This window comes from Vidua chalybeata, chromosome Z (assembly GCF_026979565.1).
Source record: "Vidua chalybeata isolate OUT-0048 chromosome Z, bVidCha1 merged haplotype, whole genome shotgun sequence".
Classification (NCBI taxonomy): Eukaryota; Metazoa; Chordata; class Aves; order Passeriformes; family Viduidae; genus Vidua; species Vidua chalybeata.
In genome coordinates this window covers 47,540,258-47,556,291 of record NC_071570.1, presented here as the reverse complement: position 1 = coordinate 47,556,291, position 16,034 = coordinate 47,540,258, and the positions used below count along the sequence as shown (strand labels likewise).

At 41.6% G+C, this 16,034-nt stretch overlaps 1 protein-coding gene and 1 pseudogene across 2 annotated transcripts in view; one reads left to right on the top strand and one right to left on the bottom strand.

The window, feature by feature from the left end:
• LOC128802501 (Golgi to ER traffic protein 4 homolog) lies at positions 1 to 981 on the bottom strand (annotated as a pseudogene).
• A 7,279-nt stretch (positions 982 to 8,260) lies between these two features.
• The window catches only part of ACO1 (aconitase 1), a 35,768-nt gene continuing 27,994 nt past the window's right edge, over positions 8,261 to 16,034 (top strand). The window contains exon 1 of one of the 2 annotated variants that reach the window (XM_053968939.1): positions 8,261 to 8,503. The gene's annotated coding sequence lies outside the window, so the exon portion shown is untranslated. Of the gene's footprint in view, positions 8,504 to 8,703; positions 9,022 to 16,034 lie in introns of those variants that run through there. The other variant, XM_053968940.1, reaches the window with a different exon arrangement.

Sequence of the window (16,034 nt, the reverse complement as noted above, 5' to 3'; positions counted from 1 at the left end):
GTATAAACATTCCAGCAACCATTTCTAAAAGACCAGAGGAGCCCTTTTAGGAGCCAAGAAACAACTGCAGGATTCAAATTCCAAAAGTGTCTTCGGAATCATCAAATCATCAGATTTACACAGCATCCAATGACAACAACATTCAATTGAGCTTGATAGGACTGCTGTCTTCCTGACCACCTTCTGTGTCATTATCTTCCCCGGTTACCATCAGACTGTTTAAATGATTTCCTTACAATCCCCCGTAGGACAAGGTATGCTTGGGTGGAACTCCAAAGAAGAGCTGTCCTATCCTATCTAGGTACTCATTATACAGGGGTCTCTTTTCAGCGAAGGTTGATACTGTTCACACAATACTGTACATACTGTTAATTTTCCTCCATGAACTGCCAGCAACAGAAACCAGATGAAGTTTAGCAGTGGTTGCACAAAGGGTGGACCCTTCTCTATTGAAGGATGTTTTTACGTGTATGTCATAAAAACAACTGATGTGCTGGTCTTATTTTTTAAGCAGAGAAATTGTAGTATTGCCTGAGCTACAAACATGTCCACCTCACTGCGGTATCTGCGGGACAAGGAATATTCCAGCAGCATATTTGCACAGCCCTGACCATCTGTTGAGTGCAAGAAGTGATACTGAGGTTCACTACAGTTTTGCTCTTTCCGCAGGGTAATAGCTAGTAACTGGTGTAGTTTTGAATGTCCAAGTTTTCCTGGACCATTTTAGTGCTCCAGATATGAAATCCACTCTTTCAGGAGAATTTGGATCCATTAAACTAAACAATTTAGCCAAGTTTTCTAGAAGGTCTTCTGCTACTTTTGCATCTGACTTCTCCAGAAGACTCCAAAACCAGCATGGACAGATCAACAGTGCTGTTTTGCTGGTTATGACTGAAGAACAGTAAACCTCTGAATACATTAGTTCTCTTCTTCTGTATGTTTTCCTTGTGACATATACCTGAAGAAGAGTGTCCAGTACATCTGTGATGGCCCGACATGATAGCGAGAAGACATGATAAGAAGGAAGGCAGAGATAAGGCATCCCGAGAGTTGCCCAGCCAGGAGCTGCAGAGGAACATGGCCTTTGAGTCATGGGAAGGAACATGGTCTGGAATCGCGGGGAGACAGTGGCCAAAAAAGAGCCATGAGAAATAACACAGCTGGGAGAAGAGCCACAGAAGTCTGGACTCGATTTTAAAAAGAGGTATGGCTGCCATCTGGCGTGGTCCTGGGGCAGTGCCACGTTCCCCTGACCACTGCTGGGCGTGTGGACGCCCGGCCTGCTGGCCCTGGCCGCCCCAGCTCTTTTTCCCTGCTACAACCTGAGGAAGTGGTGGCTAAAGCAGCTCCTGGTGCTGCGGGAGTGGCAACAGAACTCTGAGAGACAAAATCATCAATATGGTGACCCACACAGTGTTATGAGACACCAAGTTGATAAAGGAGAGGTAAGCCAGCCCAAGAAATAGAAACAGAGTAATTTTATATGCAAGTAAACCATATGTATTGTTTTCAAATATTTATATAATTGTTAATCCTAAGACTATGTAAATATGTCTATTTAAACATACTTTTTTAATAAAAAGAAAAGGGGGAAATGTAGGTGACCTTGTCCCTGATAAGTAACAGTTGTACTGATTACCAAAGAAAAAGAACAGCCTTGCCCTTAATGGGTCACAGCTGTGACTAATAAAGATAAGTGCGATAAAAGGGGTGGGTTGGCTGGTGAGGGAGAGCCTTGAGGAAGAGGACCTAGTGGAAGAAGACCTTGAAGAGGTAGAGGAGCCCTGAGGAAGAAGAAACAATCTGGAGAGACACAAAGAAAAACAAAACGAGGAAGACAGTTGCTGCTGCAAAAGATCTGCTGTGAGGTCAGTCTGGCTCTGATGGACTTAGCAACTGACCTGCAGTCATAGATGACATAGGTAAAAGCCTGCAAGCAGAGGCAGGAAGGAAATACTTGGAGTCATTTTCCAGCAGGAAATAGCCAGCAGTCAGAGTCTGTCAGAGAAGCCAACAGTAGGAGATTGCTGTAGTCAGAATCAGAATGGCTAATCTTTAAAGAAGAATAAACCGGGACCCTTTCCACATTGTTAAATGAGAGTCTGTGTCTTGGCTCACTTCTATCCCTAACAAGAGGTCTGCTGCAACACATTCCCACCACAGGCCACTGATATTATGGACATCTAAGCAATGGAGTGCTAAAGTGCATTAAGAATAAAAAAGGTGAATGTGATTTTACTGATGGAAATGAAGCACTAAGGGCCTGGTAACACTTCATAGGACTTTTCATTAAGGTCTCTGGTAAATGAGGCAGTTTGTTCGCTGAAGAGAGATTAACTATAGAGGTCCTATTTGCACATAGAGCAGTAGTAGAGGATTTCCCACTCTCATGGCATCCAGATATTGTGCTCAGAAATGGGGTAAAAAAGCCCACCAACCTCTGTCTTCTTTGCTATGTTATCCCCTTCTTCCATGTTTGTGTGTAAAGAATTGAATTACTTGCAAACAGGCAAAGAAGACAACTTTTGTGAGATGTAATTTAGCTCTGTGCTCTCACTTTCACTAGCAGTCGGGGTATATCTGTCATGATACATTTGCTCTCTGCCTTCAGAGGCAGGAAAATATGTCAGGGAAGCATTCATCCTGACTGTGCCATACCATAGGTGATCAGATCTGCTCTGTTCAGGAAGCCTTGGAAGCAACTAAGTGAAATATTCTTAAATTGTGATTGCTGTTTTTATTCAGCATATTAATTTGCTGGGGAAGAATTGAGGAATCAAAAAGCAAAGTACTAGTACAAACATCTTGGGAAAAATAGGCAGTATCCAATTTTTCACTGAAAAGTAGTTAAGAACACTTACTCATGTTTAGGCGTAACAATAAGTAAAATCTTACAGAAGAACAGTCTACCATTAGAGTACTGCAAAGGAATTCCTACTGCTCTTCTTCCTACTGCATCTTTAATGCTCTTTGAGCAAAACGTGTATGTATAGGCAGCATAAAATGTGGACCTCTTTTCAAAAAGCATGTTTTCCATTGATTTCCACTGATTTCTATGTGCCTATTGTTTTTAACAAAGTTCTAGATGTCAGAGCAACTACAAGGAATTACTAGTGAGTACAGGGAATGAAAGGGTAGTGCTGGAGTGGATATCCAAGGCTGTTATGTTTACCAGTCACCAAATGCACGCAGCAAGCATGCAGTAGGAAACAGTGCCTCTTAGGTAAGGGTTAGTGACTGTGTACCCAAGTTCTTTAGGCAGGTACAGTTGCAAAGTGAAAACTGCTATCTTAGACTAGCCACATGATGGTAAATTTCCCGAGCTCCAGAGTTTGCTTCTTCTACCAGCTTTCTGGATTAGTTTAGTCCCCCCTTCATCCTGCTCTATCAGATGAGTAACATGTTCTGCCAGAGTCCTGAGCTCAGTAAAGGAGTGTTAGTGCTACTGCAACACAAACTATGAACAGCACAAGTCCAGGCTTACTGTGTGCAAGGCTGTTGTACATTGCCTATACACTAGGAGTTTAAATAACATTTTGAATATGGGTTGTTTTCAGATGAGCATTCACAGGAATCTAGTCTGGGTTAAAGTCCTCTACACCATTCCAGATATGCAGGGAAATACACTGGTGGTCAGCAAAGACTTATGCATTTACTGCGAGTTATATCATTCTTGAATGGGACAAGAACAATCCTTCCACTTCTATGGTTTTTCTTTCTTATGCTCTATACAGCAACTATAAGCTCATCATAGATTATCTACTTTGGAAGAAATTCCCCAAAAGCATTACATAGTCTGGTGCTGAAGGTGCAGTGCTGGCAGTGAAGAGTTTTACTTGTCTCAGATAACTTATTCTTTAATTTTGAATTAATGGTTCCATCCTCAAGTCGTTTTTCTTCAGTTCCTGTGGCACTGTCGAACAAATGCTTTTATTCTGCAAGAAAACAGTATTATTCCTTGACAATACACTTGTGTGAGTTTCTACTTGGGACTAAGAAGAGGATCTAAACTCCCAAGTCAATGCCCTCTCACAGATAGGAGTGACAAGAAGCCTCTGCTAAACCTCGTTTAACCAGTAGATGGCAGAACTTTAATCTTTTGTTTTGCTGCTGAAAACGAAGTTCAATAAACGTTACTGCAATTTTCTGAAGACTCATTTAAAGAAAGACAGTTAAGTAAACCAGTGCTAAGACCAGAAGCAAATTAAACATATTTATAAAAATATTCTGACCACAGAATTTCCTTTGGAGGATGCACAGTCTTCTAATTAAAGAGGGAGATGCAGTAGGCCCTCAGTTCAAAAACCAGAATCTGCTATGGTATTTCTGAGAGGTCTTCTGGGAGCTGTCAAACTCTCTATTTTCACACTTGTACTCCTGTTGCACGTCGACAATTTGAACAGCTTACAACAGTTCATGACTAACAGTGAAAGTTCACCATGAACTCCTTCATGAGCCACCAAACATATTTTCCTGTACTCAGGACAAGCTGTAGGCCATAACCTGCAAGCTACCATCTCACCAGTTCTTCTGTTCATTCACAGATGGCTTCCCGGAGTCAGGAACACTTTTACTGAGTGTTGAACTCGTTTGAATATATAAATTCATATGTTTTGTAGAACATAGTATGTTAAATGACATACCCTTAGGTGCTGCTTAGGGGGACACAGCACTCCAGAGCAAACCTTACCAGACCTTTTCATTATAGTACAGAGAGCCAGGAAAAGCAGGACACATGCAGACACTTCTTTTTGCTGACAGCTCCAAAGCTCTGGGTCCTCTAGGCTGCCAGCTCAAGTTTATTGCCTCCCTGTCAGACCTATCCTAGCCCAGTTTTGAGACTGATTGCAGCAACCCTGTGATTGCAGCAATCCAGTGATTGCTGCAGCCTCAGAGATCAGCTGAGCCTGCATGGAAGATTGCTACACCATTGAAATCTACTGCTGTATGTTAAGGCTTTATTGACTGTAATAAGCTGAAAACAATCTCTTGGCAATTCAAAGCATTTGTAACTTCTTGATAGGATCAGAAAGAGTGAAATATGTTGAGACACAATAGTGAAGTCAGCAATTGAACAGATATTATGTGCTCCCTGGACTTCTAGGACGTTGGTGAATAATATCAAAGAACACTCCAGAAGGAATCCAATATTAGACCAAGCTTCTTGGAAATGGATTTCAGTAAGACAGAAAGGACAAAGGACTGACACATAGTTCCTCATCTGTTGTGAAATAATTTCATGAAAAACCCTAAAAGCACTCTAGGATGCACATGACTTCAACATGAAAGGCATTGTTATTCCTATTTGTATCAATTTTCACTGCAAGAACAGAAAATAATTTTCTTTAATCCTGATTTAGTACAATGCATGATTGTCCAAGAAAACTGTTGGACATCCTAGAAATCTGATCCTAAACCCAAGAACCCATTTCAGTAAACATCTTCCTGCAAACAATGGATCTAATATAGTTCTTACCTCCTGGCAGTCTTGGGAGAAATGCAAACCCACATGTTTTTAGTCATGTGCTAAATAAGACACATTATTGTAAACTCAACCCCAGTGAGAAGAATACTCAAATTGCTCGAAACACCAGCAATAACATTCAGACAGCATTGCCAAAAACCCTTGAATGAACAGCCTGTCTTCCAATCCCATGATAGCTTCTGTGTCCTTACAAAGAACCAGTACAGGCTGAAGCAGTTCTGCCTCTCTTTCTGGGATACAGAATCTTCCCTTCTACTATCAACATCAGGGGCCTTCCCTCCCCACAGAACAGAAAGTACAAACCTTGCAGATATTCACTGGGAAAAGTCGGACCTGATGTATGGATTTCCCATTTCTGTTGCTGACCTGCTATTTTCACTAGTCTTTGCTATTGTCCAAGAGATTTTAGGTCAAACAGATTTTGCAGCCATTGCTTTGGTATCTAGGTATGGAGGATTTTATTAATGATTCAAAACTTAGTGATACACATAGGCCTTGGAAGTCTGTTCTGTTAGAAACAGCAACAACAACAACTAAATTAAAATTTTTAAATTTTCTTTTTAAAGGAAGTGACCCAGAGAAGCATTACAGGACTTAATTCCACAAAGAGGAACATATTTCAAATGTTTTTATTACTATTAATTAAACATATACAAAAATAAAAACTTCTATCAAATAATGAAACATCAAAAGCTCTAAGAGGTTTTAGAAATTCTCTGGCTTTTCAGACCATCAGAATCATCTACTGTTTTGTGGTGTCATGTAGAAATACGGGCTTCCACCTTCAAGAGTGAAAAGCCAAACTACAAACATAACTGTGTTCTGCCAAACAGAACACAGTCTTAGGAACCTCTGTGGCCAAAGGTTTGAAAACAATATTATGAATTAATGTCCAGTTCCATGTTAACCATTTGGTGAAGCAAATCATAAGGTCTAAAAAACAATACAAATTTAAAAGATGAACTTAGTGCAAGTGAATTATTCCATGTGGTATTTATGCTGAACAGAAAGCAGGCCAACATGGAAGAGATTTTGAGCAATAACTCAAAAGTGCTGTATGCTGTAGATTACAGGCTATTTAGACGTATGAGGTCAGAGAATAGCAGGTTTATCTACAAATGGTCCCTAGAAGTCTCAACTGTTCCAGTGAAATCAGTAGCAGGTATGTCAAAGCCAGGATTTCCATATTAATTAAAAAAAAAAAATCCTACTCTACTCAATGTATCTTGTTTGCTAGATCTTGGAGTCCTTGCCATGATTTCTTCTGGTCTGACACTTCCAGCTGGACAGTGTATGTAGGCAGGAGGATCTGGCAGCACTGGTCAGTGTCCAGGAATTCAGCCTACAAACATCCAGGTGAGACATCATGGGCATTTTCTATGTTTCATCCTTCTTTACAAGTAGAGCTCAGCACTTCTATTGTCACTCACCTGAAACTTGCTCCTCTGCAGCAAAGCCAGCAAGTAACTCAGTTTGCTCTTAGTCTAAGCTTTCCTCAGGTAAAAACAAAACATTAGTGACCTTGTTTTACTCCAGCTGTCAGTGGTTAGCATGTCTTCTAGCCAGTGCCCTCCAAGACTTTACCAAGACTTGCAGAATATTTACATTCCTTAAATGCAACTCCTCTTTACTATGTATACAATTATTTTCCTGGAATTAGATACCTTTTTGTTTACTTAATTGTTAAGCAAAGTTTCCTGTCTGACCATCCATGAATCACTGTGGCAGGCACACTCAGAGCACATGAGCTGGAACAGAGGTCACTTCACAATGGGTGGCTCCAGTGAGCTGAGAGGTGCCCTGTTTGACTCCCTACCCACCCCACGCTCACCTAGTCAGACCAGGTTTCCTTACTGGCTGGACCCCAGGTTTCCCATGACAGAGTCTCAGACTCCTGGAGCAAAGCAAACCCCAGGGTTTTATACCCTCACAGTCCAAGCATGTCCAAGTCTGGGGTCTTCCAGATGATCCATTGGCTCCTGCTCTGTCTCTCAGTGTCTGCTCACCTAGCTGGGCCACAGGGTCCTGCACTTTGTTGGCTCAATGCCTGTTCCTAGCCTCTTATTCTGACTCCTGCTACCTAGAGCTCAATATGCAGCTCCCACTGCAGCTGTACCCTGACTACTTGCACCGAATGTATTCCTCAACATTATTCAGGCTCAAACTGTACACTGTTCTACTGGGAACACGTTGGACACTGATAAGGTCTCCATGGCAGTCAGCTATGGGGGTGATGTAAATTATGTCCTCTAGGATGTCCTCTACTCTGATATTGTTCTTTAATACTGACGTCATTATATTGATCTTGACCAGCATGTAAGTAACAGCCCGTTTCTGCCAACAGCCAGGCCAGTCAGCTCTCCTCCTGCCAAGAGGAACAACAGGACGTCCCACTCCTATTGCACTACCACGAGGATGAGGATGCAGTCCTGTGTGTCAAGTGGTGTCCCGAGTGAGACCTGTTCGCTTCTGGGCCCAGGCTTCACTGACAGCACCTCTGGACTTCTCCGAAGCCTGAGCAGCGCTCGGGCTGTGAGCACGTGGTGCACTTATGGCCGGCACAAGGCACATCACTGCCCATACCCTGCTGCCGATGTCACAGTGCCCGTCTTTGCGATTACTCTCACCGCAGCAGATCTGACCTTGATCTCGGTACCATCCTCACCCCCCACCCCTCCCCCCTCCCCTCCACTCCTCCCCCCTCCCCTCCACCCTCACAGCGCTCCCTGTCCTCCTCCTACATCCAAGGAAAAGAGCTGGCCGAGGAAAGCAGCGGCTCTCAGCGGGGCCAGGGCTGCGGGCGGGACGGGTGAGCCCGCCAACCCCGTATCCCCGCCGCCCGGCTGGCCATCCGGTCGCTCGTCCTCCCTCCCTCCCTTCCAGCCTCCCGCTCCGGCGGCTGGCGGCACTCCGGCCTTGGGGCGCGGGGCGGAGCTCGCCGCCACCGCCCCTTCCCTCTCCCTGCGCCCGGCGGCCTGACGGCGAGCAGCAGCGGCGGTCTGTGCTCCTCACTCCCCGGTGAGTGCGGGCCCCCGCCGCCCCGCTTCTCTCCCGCCCGGCGCCGGCGGCTCGGGTGCCTGGGAGCAGCTTCTCCTGCCGCGGGGTGCCCGTTCCCGGCGGCCGGGCCGCGGGGGAAGGTTGTGGGGTGGAGGGGCGCCCCTCGGGGCAGAACCGGGACGGGTGCGGGCCCGGGCGGAGGGCGGGGACCGGTGGCTAGCAGGGCCCGATGGCAGGACGTGGGATCCTGACGTCTCCCGGCCCTGGCTCCCTCGGTGGAGGCTGGTAAGAGTCGTTGGATGCTGCGGAGGGAAGGCGACTGTGGCGGAGCAGCCCCTGCGAGGCACCATCTCGTAGTAGCGGCGGCCTGTGCGGCCCCCGCCGCGGCTCCGGGGCCCGGCTGGCGAAATCTCCAACACCCGGCTTGGGGCCGACTCACAGCGAGTACAGCGGGCAGCTTTTACAGAGCGGAGAAAGAAGAATAGATTTAGGTCGAGAAGAGCGGGCGTGGAAGAGAAGTTGTGCTGCTCTGTCTTCATGTAGGTGAAGCTTTAACATTGATTTTCCTCCTGGAACTGCTGGAGCCTTGTCTGTTGGTGTTTTAGTAGTATTTAAATAGTAGAGGATAGTGCGAAGTATACGTATCAAACACACAGCAACATCCCTGTGCTGGAAAAAACCTCAGTAGATCTGCAACATAAGTGGGACAGGGAAAGGATGGAAGAAAATAATTGGAAGGTGATGCCTATAAAGTATTGGATTTTAATAATTTTGGGTGACAAAATAATCTGTTTCATGTTCATGGCACAGACAGCAGGTGCAGGTATTATGTAACAGTCCTGGAGATCATAACACAGATGTGGGTATTCGCCTTCTAATTTTACGTGACTTAGGACTGTGGCTGTGGAGATGTCCAGTTTCAGTAACTAGATCAGCTATATGTTCAGATCAGCCCCTGTTACTGTTCAGTATGTTTCCACATTTCATAATATCAACACTGTTCCCGTTTATTTTTTAAGTGGAGGTTGTACTTTGATATTTAGTTTCCAGCTCTAAAGCTAGTAAACGTGGGGGGAGGGGAATAAAGGGAAAGACGGAAAGATCTGGGCTTTAATATTTTTTAGTATCAGCAGGAAACTTGGTCTAAAACAGAGGATTCTGTCTCCAAACAATTGGAATTGAATTAATATCTCTGAGCACTTAGTGCTGTTGCAATTGTTCTGACTGGCTTTATCAATCTGTGAAACCGAAGTAAAGGAAGACCACCCTAGAGAAATATTAACACTGGAATGTTTATTTAGTAATGCTTTGCTTAAAAGCAATTGTGCTTCATCAGAATGTCCTAATAAACTTCTGGGGATTTTTACTGCTTCAAAGAAAGTAAGAGGAGTGTAATGGGCAGAGAGTAGGAGGTACAGCTGAGTTTTGTGCCTTCCAGGATCTGTGGTATGTGTGAAGATTTATTAGGAAAATTATCAATACTTTACTCTTCTCAGACTTCATAAGATAGAGGACATTCCTGGAGAAGCTTTCCATGTAAAAAGAAGTCTGATCACTTACCAGTGCTTTACAGAGTACGTAATGCAGACTATTGCTGACTTGAAAAGACCACAGGGCTTTAAAACTGCAGGTTTTTGTCATATCATATTTGTAATTTAGCACCTTTCTTTCTCTCTGGTTGTCTTTGGCCAGAGGATGATACACTCCAACTGTGATACTATTTGTTTTTATAGTAATAGTGGAAGAGCTAAAACAATAAATGCATAAAATTAGAGAAGAAATAACATTTGAACAGTAAGAAATTGAACAAATCTCTCTTGCTAGTGTTTTCCAGCATAGACTCTGTAGGATTAAGAGTAAGAGCTGGAAATTTGCTCCCTCCTTGTAGTAACAATCTACTTAAGCTAAATGGAAAGATGTGCATTGAAGAGTGGTCCCTTTGTGTCTTGAAATATAGGAAAGCTAGAGAGGAGTCTTAATTGTGAAAATGAGATAAATTTTTTGCAGGGATTTTGCCTTCACTGATGCCTTAGGGATAGATTAATTCAGAAGATTTCCTCTAGGTATTTGGCACTTCCTTGAAAAAACTGGGACATCCCACAGCTGTAAGGTCAGGACTTCAGATGCTTCTGAAAGAGGGTGTTAATTTTGGTTGTTTGGGTTTTATTTTGTTTGTTTGTTTGTTTGTTTGTTTTTCCCTACCCTTTCTGGGTGAAAAGTGTTATGAAAAAGGTGATTTTAAAATGTTTATTGGAACTTAATTTGCTTCCCCAGGGAGCTTGGCCAGTAAACTCTGTTAACAGCTAGTTTGAGTTCATGAAATTGTATCAGACACACACACTTGTTGTCCTTACAGACTGAAGCTGTGGGTGTTTGAAAGCTGGATTCATCTACACGAATAGTTGAATAGCTGCTGAGATTGCAGGTAGAAGTTTTTAGTGTGAGAAAATTATCTTTATTTCCAGACAACAAATTCAGGATTTGTCTTGAAATGGTGTGAAAAGTTAGGGCTCCACAGTGTCAGATTATTTCACAACAGAAGTAATCCTCTCATCAGTTTTTCATCCTGAAAGGATCCTTCCACCTACATATCTTCATTAGCTCTGAAACAGTTCAGATTTCACGTTGCAGAAAAGGAATTTTAAAGGTGCAGAGAGAGCAGTTTATGAAGGTGGTATAATGGTAATGGCATGAGTACAGACCTAATTCACAATACTCTCATTTTGTTTGCCTTTCCCATGCACCTCTGCTGCATTTCTTCACCCTTCACAGGAGTCTTTTAAACTTACAGACCAATACTGAGATGTCTTTTAATCCTGCCTTTTGACATTGAACCAAAATTTCAGACCAAATCTTTGTACACACACTCTGTATTCCACATTTCTTGCAGCACTTCCATGTTGGTTTTATATTTTTTCTAACACTGAAAGCTAGTTCTTTGTTAAAACTCTTCCAAGCTGCATATTTATTAATGAACAGTCTAAAAGTACTAGTGTAGGGTAAAAAAGCAGCAAGTTTGTATAGAGGTAGGAAGTAGGTTAAAGTTCAGAGCTGCTCTCTCAGGAGGTGGGAAAAAAATTTCAACACTTCATTTTTCAGTGTTTGGTAGTCTCCAGATAAGCTTCCTTTTATTCTCAGGTGTAATGCTGCTCATTTTCCTGGAGCAAAAAAGGAAAATTAATCTCTGCTTTTATCTGGGACACTCAGGGGTGAGTGTGCTGAGAAAGCATTCCCTTAACAATTACACCTGCTTAATTATGATCTGGATTTTGTTAAGAGTAGATTGCATTTCAGAGGCTGTCTGAGAGCACACTACATATGTGTGCTCGCCTGGATTACCAGAGGCTGGTGAGATCTATACAAGAGAAGTGTTTTGACTCTAAACTGTAATACCTGTGTTGAGGTGAGAGAGAAGGTAGCATTCGGCTTTCTGGAGGGATGATGTGAAGGCATTTAATATCTACATTTTGGAACTGGGCACCTAAACTTCCAGCTTACTTGGAGTTGGCGTTACTTTAAGACCTCAATGTTCGATTTCACAAACTCGATCTCTGACCTAAACTTTCAGTTCCAATATGTGTGATACAGCATTGCTAACAAAGTGCAATGTCAGAATAGTTATGACAGCCTATGAAATATACAGATTATGGGACTATGCAATTAGCAACCTGTTTAGTGTGTTGGAAGTTTAGCACTTTATGGATCTGAATAAGTATTTTTAGCATTGCAATCAAAAGTTCCAGGCAGCCAGAGAAAGCAGGAGCATCTGCAATCCAAAGCTCTGTTCTAGTACAGTGTTTCTCTGGAGCATTAAAGTTGAAAGGGGTTCCCTGAAACTTTGCCTAGAGATTGTTTTAAGAAACCTTCCTTTTTCTATTACTGCATTTTTTCCAGTGTGGAATACTGATGTAGTTTATACTGGCGGAATAGTTGCTCAGTCATCAGATTGTTAGTGGACTTCTCTTTAAGGATCTATATGTAATGATGGACCTTTCTGTGTAACAAAGAAACACAAAGATTCTTTCTCCAGTTTCTTTAACCACTGAAATCTCCTAGTGTCTGTTAGCAGCAATGGAACAGTGTATATTTGTTACATAGTGGCCTTATCTGCCACAGGCAGAGTGTTAAATAATAATAAGACCTTCTCTAAATCAAAAGAAGAAAGCTGTGTTTATTGCAATAGTAGTTGCACTCATCTGTTCTTTCTACATCCACGAGTAATTATAGCATTTGATATTTTTATAAAACAAGACTCTGCTTATTCTACTTCTGGTATTGAAGTCTATCCAAATGCTGGGGGCATGAGTGGGCTTGAGGTATTTTGTGCTTATGGTTTGTTTGGTTGGGTTTTGCCGTTTTTTTGGTGGGTAGGTGGGTCTTTTTGTTGTTGTGTTGTCATGTGTCTGGTCATGTCTATCTGTCTGTCGATTTACCCAATGTAACAAAAACATTTTTGTCAGGCAATCTGAATATTTAAACTAAAAAAGAATTCCTGCCACACAGATACATTTATTAGGATTTTCTTTCTAACCCGACTTGAATTATGGATGGATTTATTTAGCAAAGTTTTACTACTTTAAACACCTGACTGAAGATACTGATACTGAAGATGTTGCCTTTCCATATCAAAAATGCAGCCTTTTGTCAACATGCTTAACATGGGCATTCTCCCTTCTTGGTTTTTGGGTAAGGTACACATGCACAGAACATAATGCAATTCCAATATGATGGAAGTTCCTACATGCTGGACCTGCTTAGAGATCTCTATTAATGGCTATGCCAACTATAACTTAGGTAAACTGGAATTAGTCATCAATTTTTTCAGTGGAGGCTCCCTGTTGAGTAGAATGTGAAACCGTGAGAAAAGCTATGTAAATTTTAGAAGCTCAGAGCAATTATTAATTGCCCTTTAATAAACAGCAATAGCTGTAAATTAAGGAAGTGCTGTTCAGGTATATGTAACTGCTTGTAATGTCACAAAGTGCATGCTCAATGTTGTAATAAAGCATTTATAACTCAGTAGCTCTGCTGCAGCTTGGCTTAGATTTTTTAAGTTGCTTGCTTTTGCTATTTGGAGGTGCTTGATGCAAACTTGGCAGCTAAGTACAGATAGATACAGTGGCACTCATTTGAGTGGGCAAAATCACTGAAAATAACTTTTGAGCATAGAAGTGATAATTGGAATAGAATGTGGTAAGATCAGATTCAGCCTGAATGAAACATGTTGCATTTTTCAAGCCAGGCCATGGATATTGCCTATGTCCTGCTTTATCACCAGGCAAGGAGTTTTACCATGGTGGTCCTGCCAGCTCACCTCTTTTTTTCCCAGTTTTCAGATGGAAGTTTCATCACAGAAACATCATATTTTGTCATATGTTTCTTCACAAATTTCCTTCAAGTACCAGCAAGTCTGAGCCTTGCCCTTTTTCTTGATGACTGATAAAATTGCATCTTTGCTTATGTGTAATCTTTTTTACCACTTCTAGAGTCTAGGTAAAATGTTCAAATTAAACTGCTTCTTTGATGAGTGTGTGCTTCCCAGCAATGGCCAGGAATTTACCCATATTTCAGGAAAAAGAGCATTTACTACTTGAAATCTGTTTTAGTTAATATACTAGGTGTTTAGTTTTACAAAGAGATGTCTAAAATTAACTCCTTATCATTAATAACATAGACACCCTTTCATAATTGGAAAGACAGCAACTTAGAAGCAAAGGTGGAATAGAAAAAGCAGTTGTGGAAACATGTTTCTCCAAGTGAGATTAAATATATGTCTGTACTAAAATGCTGAATAACTATGGCTGTTCTGCTCCCACTTCATGGCCTGAAGCTTAAACAGAAATTTTCTCATCCAGAGCCTTTTTCCCTTCTGCAGGTCGAACAATCTGTGTCTTCAGTTTATCACCAGGTACTTCTGTAATAAATTATTATTACTAATCATGAGTCTTTTGTAAACATTTGTGTTGTGTACTACAGAAAGAGCATGGTTTACTGTCAGCATGTATGTAGGAAAACCACTCCGTGTGCTACAGTTTTCTCTTTTTCTGGATGGCGAGAGATGAGTGGGATGCTCTGATATCCCTAAAACCCCAAAATAATACATATTGTTGATAGTATGGATCTGTTTACAGTCAATGAGTATAAGTGCAGCTGTTATTTAAAAATAATCTCTTTTTTTTTTGTGATGTGAGATTGCTGTTTTTAGTATGACTAGCTGTGTTCAGTTTCACCTTCAACTCTAAAGAGAGTAGAATAGTATGTTATAAAGTGATGTCTAGAATAGTTTTCAGACTTTTTCTCAGGTATAGCAAGAGACCAAATACTTTTTTTCCCTCTATGATCTTCATGAGATAATTTATGTAAGTGCAAAATTGCATTATATATTATGATGTTTTCTTAATTACATTAATTTCAGTAAAATATATTTGTTGCTGTTGTTCCAAGTTACAAAACTGCCTCCAAAGGGATCTGTTATAGAGTCAAAGAGTCGCTGTCAATAAAGAATGTGGTTTAAACTCAACCAAGTCCTGTTCTAATCATTGTTGTTGTGATGTGACCAGTATTGTGTTTATCTTAGATACTCCGAAATGTGCAACAGCTGAAGATTTGAAAGCACACATGCAACATATGTTGAAGTCTCCTGTGAATGTTTTTTTTTTTTTTTTTTTTTAAATAAAATATTTTACTTACTTAAATCCTTTTTATGGAGATCCACATGAAACTTTAATATACTTTGAATGTATCTGATGTAGTTGATTAATGAATAAGAGATGTCAGGGAAAGAGGATGGACAGACAGCTTTTTGCTTCTGTCCCCTTGGACTTGTGCATGTTTCTTATGTCATGATCATCAAAGGGTGTGTCCTTCAGGACACCATAGAGATAACCACAGACAGTACAGCCAGCAGGCATCTTTGCAATGATCTTTTAGTGCTAGTGAACATCTGAGGTCTCACGGTAAAAGCTGTTTGCTGGCACACTCAATACAAATGAAGTGAGGAGTGTTGTAGTAGGATTTTGTTTGTTCAGAAAGCCTTTTTAGAGTATCACAGTGCAAAACTTGTGTTTCCAGAGAAATTTGAACTGTGTCATATATAGGGATGCAAACAGCAAGAGACAGCTGTTGTGGGCAAGGGTTCATTCTCTACCCTAAAGGGCAAAATGTTGCATTTACAAAACACAGCTTTCTTTTTTTTTTATATTTGGAAAGTTATGGCCTTATCCAAATAAATTTGCCCCTCCTGGTATTCATGGTTGTAATCTTTCTGTACTTCTGCTTCTCTGAGGGACAGGGAAAAAACAGAAATCAGACTTTCTGTGGTGAGCTGTTGTGCAGTCTGGGTGAATTGAGGTGCATTCTAACAAGAGATTGAGTGTGGTGGCACAGTAATAAGCTACTGCATTGATGTAACAAAGTGAGTGGAAATCAATATTGATAGGAAGTTCAGATCCATAGATATTCAGCATTAGTGTGGGCCGGATTGTGGGTGTTCTCAGAATTTTAAAAGTGGGCACTAAGGAAGGGCTAAAATAAGGCTGTTTGTCTGGTACAC